This window comes from Chlorocebus sabaeus, chromosome 9 (assembly GCF_047675955.1).
Source record: "Chlorocebus sabaeus isolate Y175 chromosome 9, mChlSab1.0.hap1, whole genome shotgun sequence".
In the NCBI taxonomy this organism is placed as follows: domain Eukaryota; kingdom Metazoa; phylum Chordata; class Mammalia; order Primates; family Cercopithecidae; genus Chlorocebus; species Chlorocebus sabaeus.
In genome coordinates this window covers 122363606-122371665 of record NC_132912.1, presented here as the reverse complement: position 1 = coordinate 122371665, position 8060 = coordinate 122363606, and positions in this window count along the sequence as shown.

Here is an 8060-nt window from a genome sequence, read left to right as displayed (position 1 = left end):
CAGCCAAAGATCTTATCATCAGTTTACCTGCTCTTCCCTCCTCCCCCCATCATTCCCTACCTTAGGGCCTATCCAAATTGCCCTACAAAATGTAGAGTCCCTTCCCTATGCACAATATGAAATATATGAAATAATATAGACATATAGAATCCAGATGCTTGCAACAACCTGTTCATGACTGATATACTCTTGGTGAAATAATATAGACATCTAGAAACCAGATGCTTGCAACAACCTATTCATGACTGATACACTCTTAAGGTTCTTGGATAAATGGGAGTACCTATTAAAAATGATTCAGGCCAGACACAGTGGCTCACACCTATAATCCCATCACTTTGGGAAGTCAAAGTGGGAAGATTGCTTGAACTCAGGAGTTCAAGACCAGCCTAGGCAACAAAGCGAGACCTTGTATCTACTAAATTAAAAAAAAAAAAAAAAAAAATCAGCCAGGTGTAGTGGCAAATGCCTGTAGTCCCAGCTACTTGGGAAGTTGAGGCTGGAGGGTCACTTGAAATCAAGGCTACAGTGAGCTATGATCGTGCCACTGAGCTCCAGCCAGGGCAACAGAGCAAGACCCAGTCTCAGTCAATCAATCAATAAGATCCTTTCAGAGACATCTTGAAAATATGTTTTAACTGAGAAAGTGGAAAAAAAAAGTCAAGAAACTGACTTAGTTTCATTATTAGTCTAATCTAAAATAACATGTTTGCTGTGTGCTAAAAATAATACTCAGACTCTCTGACTGAGTAAGCACACTGAGAATAAACAAGTTTTTTTTTTTTAATCTCAAAAACGTCAATCATAATCAACACCCAATGTGGGAAAGTATCTTCCTCTTAAAAATATTAAGAAGGTGGCTGAGTGTGGTGGCTTACGCCTATAGTCCCAGCACTTTGGGAGGCTGAGGTGGGCGGATCACAGGACTTCAAGACCAGCCTGGCCAACATGGTGAAACCCCATCTCTACTAAAAACACAAAAATTAGTTGGGTGGCAGGCACCTGTAATCCCAGCTGCTTGGGAGACTGAGGCAGGAGAATCGCTTAAGTCCAGGAGGCAGAGGTTGCAGTGAGCCAAGATTGTGCCATTGCACTCCAGCCTGGGCAACAGAGCAAGACTCTGTCTCACAAAAAAAAAAAAAAAAAAATTAAGAAGGTGAGCAGTGAGCAACAAAAATGTCTAGATTTTACAGACAGAATGAGAGCCCAAAGGTTGTATGCACTGAAAAACAAAACCAAACAGCTATTCATATTTTCCTTAGGGTTTGAGGACAAAGACGCTCTAGAAGGTTATAATGGAGCCAGAAAGGAAGCATACAAAAATATCCCTATCTATTTTTGTAAAGACAGGGTCTCACTATGTTGCCCAGTCTGGTCTTGAACTCCAGGCCTTAAGTGATCCTTCTGCCTCAGCCTCCCAAAGTGCTGGAATTATAGGCGTACGCCACCACCTGTGGCTGGGTTTCTCTTTCAACTGGCAAAATAGAACCTTCCTTGGAGTTAGAAAGTAGGAGATCAGGGAGTTTCTCACTAATGATGGTGTAATTCAGCAAAGGATCCCTTTTCGGGTCATCAGCTTAGTGTCAGTTCCTGGTTCTATCTGACTCATTGCAGTAGTGGGAGATTTCAAAAACTTGAAGTCGGGAGGGTTTACATCAATTTCACATATTACAAACAACAACAGCTCACAGCGCTAGCGAGGCATCCCATTCTACTTATCTTTACAACCTAACAAGAGCAGGAATACAGTCAACAGAAATATTCTTCTCTGCTACGAACAGATTGAAATAAATACCTGAGTTCCTGATAAAATGGAAAATAACACCTTTCCATATGTGTGGAATCACCAATGACATCAAAACAAAAATTATTGCTAGGTACCAAGGAGAAAATGTCTTGAGGACAAGATGTGAATAGCAAGTTCAGAAGAAGGGAAGGTCAGTCAAAAAAGAAAAAAAAAAAAAGCAGCCTCCTGGACAACAGAGTGAGACTCAAAAAAAAAAAAAAGGGATGAAGGAAGATTATCATGATGCTACCTCTAATTTTCTATAGCAGGCTCCATAGAGCTCAAAATACTTTAAAGACATATTTTTATTCTGAAGTAGCAGGAAGGAAATATCAGCAGCGTTTACAGATGGTGAAACTGAAGCGTCACATTGTTGGGGGATGCCTAGTTCTCCCTGCAGCATCTGGTAGCTGCGCAGGACGGGGCCTGGAGAGTGAGTTTCTGTCTTTCCTAGGAGCTTACCAACTCAGTCATCAGAAGGTTTCCCCAATCCAAATATATTTTATTTTAATGTAAAAATAGAATATATTGTCTGGGCACAGTGGCTCACGCCTGTAATCTCAACACTTTGGGAAGATCACAAGGTCAGGAGATCCAGACCATCCTGGCTAACACGGTGAAACCCCGTCTCTACTAAAAATATAAGAAATAGCTGGGCGCAGTGGCGGGCGCCTGTAGTCCCAACTACTCAGGAGGCTGAGGCAGGAGAATGGTGTGAACCCAAGAGGCGGAGCTTGCAATGAGCCAAGATCGTATCACTGCACTCCAGCCTGGGCAATAGTGCGAGACTCTGTCTCAAAAAAACAAAACAAAACAAAATATGTTAATAATGATATTACAATTTCCATCAGAAATCTCAAGGCTATTGAGAACCAGGATTAGTCTACCAATTACAATAAGAGAAAGGGCTGGGCACAGTGGCTCATGCCTGTAATTCCAGCACTTTGGGAGGCTGAGGTGGGAGGATTGCTTGAGCCCAGGAGTTTGAGACCAGCTTCGGCAACATAGTGAGACCCCATCTGTATAAAACATAAGTGAATTAATAAATAAAATAAGAGAGGGGACAAAGAGATGTGGTCATTTGATCAGTGTATTGGTTTTCTAGGGCTGCTGTAACAAATGACCATAAAGTGGGTTGCAGTAAACAACAGAAATGTATTTTCTCACAATTCTGGAGGCTAGAAATCCAAAATCAAGGTGTTGGCTGAGACAGGCTCCCTCTGAAGCCTCCAAGAGAGAATCCTTCCTTGCCTTTTCCAGCGTCTGGAGGCTGCCTGCAATTCTTGGTGTTCCTTGGCTTGTACACGTATCACTCCAATTTCTGTCTCATTTGCCACACGGCACTCTCCCTGTATGTCTGTGTCTGTATCAGTGTTCAAATTTTTCTCTTCTTATAAAGGTACCAGTCACTGAACTACTGTTCCAGTAAAACCTCATCTTAACTTTTTTAGATCTACAAAGGATCTATTTCCAAGTAAAATCACATTCATAGGATTAGGACTAGAGCAAATCTTTAAGGGGACATGATTCAATCAGCAACAATCAGTTTGAAAACAATATATTACTACCTAGTGGTAAATACACTTAAAACTACCAAAGGCCATGACTCTCCCCCCAAAAGTGGAGATAGCATCATCTTTACTGTTGAAATAGCCCGGAATGTCTTTCTCAAAAGCTCTCTCTAGATGTTCTTCCTACCTCTAAGACTCATGATTCTATAACTTGAAACTTACCATCTCACAGTCTCTCTATATGCAGTTTTTCCATTAAACATTTTCACATCCCCATCGTTGAAGCTGGTAGCAGTGTTTTGTGTTTTGTTTTTTTTTTCCAGAGGAAACTTGTCCTGAAGTGGAGTGTTTTATTCTAAACAGTTCATGTATTCTTTAGAAGAAAAGGAGAGGGATGTTCACAGATGGAAAAACATATAATAAGAATAATCAACATATTTGAGCTTCCATTCTGCTTAAGACTGTGGTAGACACCATCAGTCTGTTTAATACACATGACTGTTCCCATTTAGGGACGTGGAAAATGAGGGGCGGAGCACAAAAGGAACTTGCCAAGGTCTCACGGACCCAAAGAGGGTAAAGGGTAAGCTACAGACAGATGCACCCTACTTCTGACCCCAAGAGCAACAAAACTAGGACAAGTGAAAAGAGCAGAGAGGATGGGATGAGAAAGGCCAGGAACAGACGCTTCCTTCTTTTCTTTTGTACCAAGCAGCTGTTTGTTCAGGAGCCACTGTTTCCCATTTGTGCAGTGCTGCTTCTGCACCTCAGCAAATTTTTGACCTACCAACAGAACCAGAATAAGCCACTCACACAACACCCGACAACAGGGACCCATTGTCATGGAAGTCAGGTGGCTGAGAGCTAAGCATTATTCCCCTGATCTGTTTCTGTCATGGGCGTTGTTTGGAGGTTGGATGAAATCATGAAATGTAAGCATTCTTTCTAAGCCTGGAAGCAGCCCAGTGAAATTCAATGATTCATTCCTGATCCCAGCTACCTCCTTTTACCCCACAATATTCTTTCTCCACCTTCTCCTACAAAAGCATTTATTCACTCAATAACTGCTATGTGCTAGTTTTAACAATCTGACAACTCAAAGAGGTAGACATCAGCTCTCTTTTTTTTTTTTTTTTTGAGACGAAGTCTAGCTCTGTCGCCCAGGCTGGAGTTGAAGTTGCAGTGGCTCAATCTTGGCTCACTGCAACCTCCGCCTCCCGGGTTCAAGCGATTCTTCTGCCTCAGCCTTCTGAGTAGCTGGGATTATAGGCGTGCGCCACCACGTCTGGCTAATTTTTTATATTTTTAGTAGAGACGGGGTTTCACCATGTTGACCAGGCTGGTCTTGAACTCCTGACCTCGTGATTCACCCGCCTCAGCCTCCCAAAGTACTGGGATTATAGGCGTGAGCCACAGCGCCCGGCCTTTTTTTTTTTTTTTTTTTCTTTAGAATTGCGAAACCATAGAGAGACAAGTCAAAATAACTCCTGAAGATTGTCTCTTAATGCAAGAGAAATACAAATAACCAGATTTCTTCTTTCTCTTTGGACTTAAAAATGAAGTCTCATGTGATTTATCTTTGCAATTCCAAGAAAATATTTAATGTTTTATTTTCTCCTTTTTACCATATTTTACTTTACTCTCTCGCTTTCTGCTGTTCTGAATTGTTTTTATCGCCTTCTTTGTTCTTAGAATTTTCCTTTGCCCCCATTTTTTCCCTCTTCTTCAGTTTCCTAATCGTCCCAGCTATTTTACTCTCTCTTTCTTATGGTTCTCTCTAGAATCATAAAAGTGTAGAAATTTAATATGAAAAGGGACTTTCAGTTAGTTTAGCAGTACCATTTTACAGATGAAGAGCTAAGGTTTAGGGAATTTGTCCAAAGTATTCCAGTTAATTTGTGGGAGGACCTGGCACTGGAACCCAAATGTCCTGGTTACCTGAATACAGCTCCAATTCCTTCTTTATATCTAATGCCACATTCATATGAGATATCTTCATATCCCGGCCATACCTGCTGATCTCTTGTGCTGCATATTAATGTCAAATCGTAGGCTCCGGGCCATCAAGTATGGATTTATTTATTTATTTTTATTTTTGAGACAGGGTCTCTGTTGCCCAGGCTGGAGTGCAGTGGTGTGATCTCGGCTCACTGCAAGTATGGATTTAGTTATTCTGGTGCTTAAAACGTTTGAGGTGTCATTTTTCTGAGTAGATGGCACACGATTTCATGAAATCTGTGAAATGCGGCTTCCTTATTTAATTTTATGAAAAAGAGAAATACAAAGAACAAAAGGGGAAATTTTGATACAGTATTACCAATAGTAAAAGTGGTAATTCTTGAGAAAGAAAGAGGAAGTGAAATTGTACAACTCAAAAATATGCTCATGGTATACTCATAAGATTTCAGTCAGTAGCACAATCTAATAATAAAACACTTGGGTCATAGGTCAAACAAGTAATTACAATCTGATGTTTTAACTAATTAGAGTGGAAGCAAATTTTATCCAATGTTGTGTCCCCACGATTCCAACAGTTCTTGATGCATCCCAAGTGCTCAGTGCACTTTGTCTAATAAATGTTGACTGACATAAATATGTGGTCTAGAGAAAGTTAAATTAGAAGATCGACTCAACTCTGGATTCAGGGTTCTTTTAATGCCAATATTCTAATTCTAATTTTGAAAAGCAGCACAAGAATATTACCAGTTAGAAAGAAAGAATCCAGCCAGGTGCGGTAGCTCATGCCTATTATCCCAGCACTTTGGGAGGCCGAGGCGGGTGGATCACCTGAGGTCAGGAGTTCAAGACCAGCCTGGCCAACATGGTGAAATACTATCTGTACCAAAAATACAAAAATTAGCTGGGCGTTGTGGCATGTGCCTGTAGTCCCAGCTACTCAGGAGGCTGAGGCAGGAGAATTGCTTGAGCCAGGGAGGTGGAGGTTGCAGTGAGCCATGATCGTGCCACTGCACTTCAGCCTGGGTGACAGAGAGAGACACTGTCTAAAAAAAAAAAAAAGGTTAACACAGTAAACATCATGTTATGCATATTTTCCCATAATTAAAAAAAAGAAAAAAGCAAGGTAGGGAAAATGTGTATAGTTTTGAGTAAGGAGGGAGATAAATCTAGATATATTATTACTTATATATTACAAAGAAAAATAGATTTAAATTTTAAATTGTTAACTATAGTGGAAAAGAGGGAACAGGGTAGAAAACACAGGGATATAAGCTAGATTTATTTGAATATACCTTGCTTTGTAGATTAGATTTTGAAATTGTGTAGATATTTTATATAATTACAGAATAAAATAAACAGGCAATCTCAAAAAGAGAAGAAGAGGAACTATATCTCCCCTATCTCTCTTTCTCTATTCCAGCAACCTTATAGACCACTATTCCAGATGATAGTGGTACAAGCTAGAAGGGGGCTGCCTGACCCCTATGGACTTCATGTGAGCCAAGAAATAAACTCGCATTGAGTTAAGCCACTGAAACATTGCAGAAGCTAGGAGAGATTGGTTTTCATTGTTGTTGTTGTTGTTTTGTTTTGTTTTGAGACAGGGTCTCGCTCTGTCGTCTAGGCTGGAGTGCAGAGGCAAATTCCGCCTCCTGGCTCAAGCAATCTTCCCATCTCAGCTTCGCAAGTAGCTGGGACTAAAGGCACACGCCACCATGCTCAGCTAATTTTTGTACTTTTTGTAGAGATGGGGTTTCACCACGTTGCCCAGGCTGGTCTCAACTCCTGAGCTCAAGCGATCTGCCCACCTTGGCCTCCCAAAGGGCCAGGATTACAGGCACGAGCCACCACGCCTGGTCTAGGGTATATTATTACCAAATACCAGGTGAAGCACTTGGCCCTGACTCATGCTGAGCAGTCAGTACAAATACAGCCAAGCCTCGGGTCAGCCCCAGAACCAAGAATGAGAACCACTCAGACGCCCTGTCAGAATCACATCTCTTTCCCTCTTGGAACATGTTTCTTTTTTTTTCTCATGTAGAGATCAGTTTTCTCTGCTTCTCTCTTCACATGATAAACAGAAGGTAACTATCCCATAATCCACAAATTAATTTTTCCTCCACTCAAGAGGCCAGTAAGTTCAGGTATTGGCTGTCTCTCAGGCTAATTCCCTAAAGTCTCAATCCCCTCAAGAGAAAATATTACTACTTTAGCTTGGGTTAAGTGTGTGCTTGTGGCCCCATAATATGGTCACTGGAGGAGGATCTTGCCGCCCTCCAGCCCCGGCTGTGAGTGGGGTAGGCAGTCACCCAAAAGCAGTCACTGGAAGGCTCCACAGGCATTCCCTCTAAAATGACTCTGTTGGTTGGGATATGGGTTCAGAGACCCCAAATAATAACGGTATCAACAGATAAAGCAGTTCTTGTTTCCTTTCTTGAACAGCTGTATGTAGGCAGCTTAGAGCTCATATGGTAGTTGTCATGGGTTGAATAGGATCTCCCAAAAATTCGTATCCACCCAGAATCTCAGAAGGCAACTTTACTTGGGAACAGGGTCCCTACAGATGTAATTAGTTAAGGATTTGGAGATGAACTCATCCTGAACTTAGGGTGCACCCTAAATCCAACGACTGGTGTCGCTATAAGGAAAGGAGAGGACATAGAGGAACACACAAAAAAAGGCCATGTGAAGATGGGGCCAGAGATTACAGTGATGCTGCCACAAGGCAAGGAACACCTGGGACCACCAGAAGCTGGAAGAGGCAGGAAGGATTCTTCCCTGGAGCCTTCAGAGGGAGCATGGCC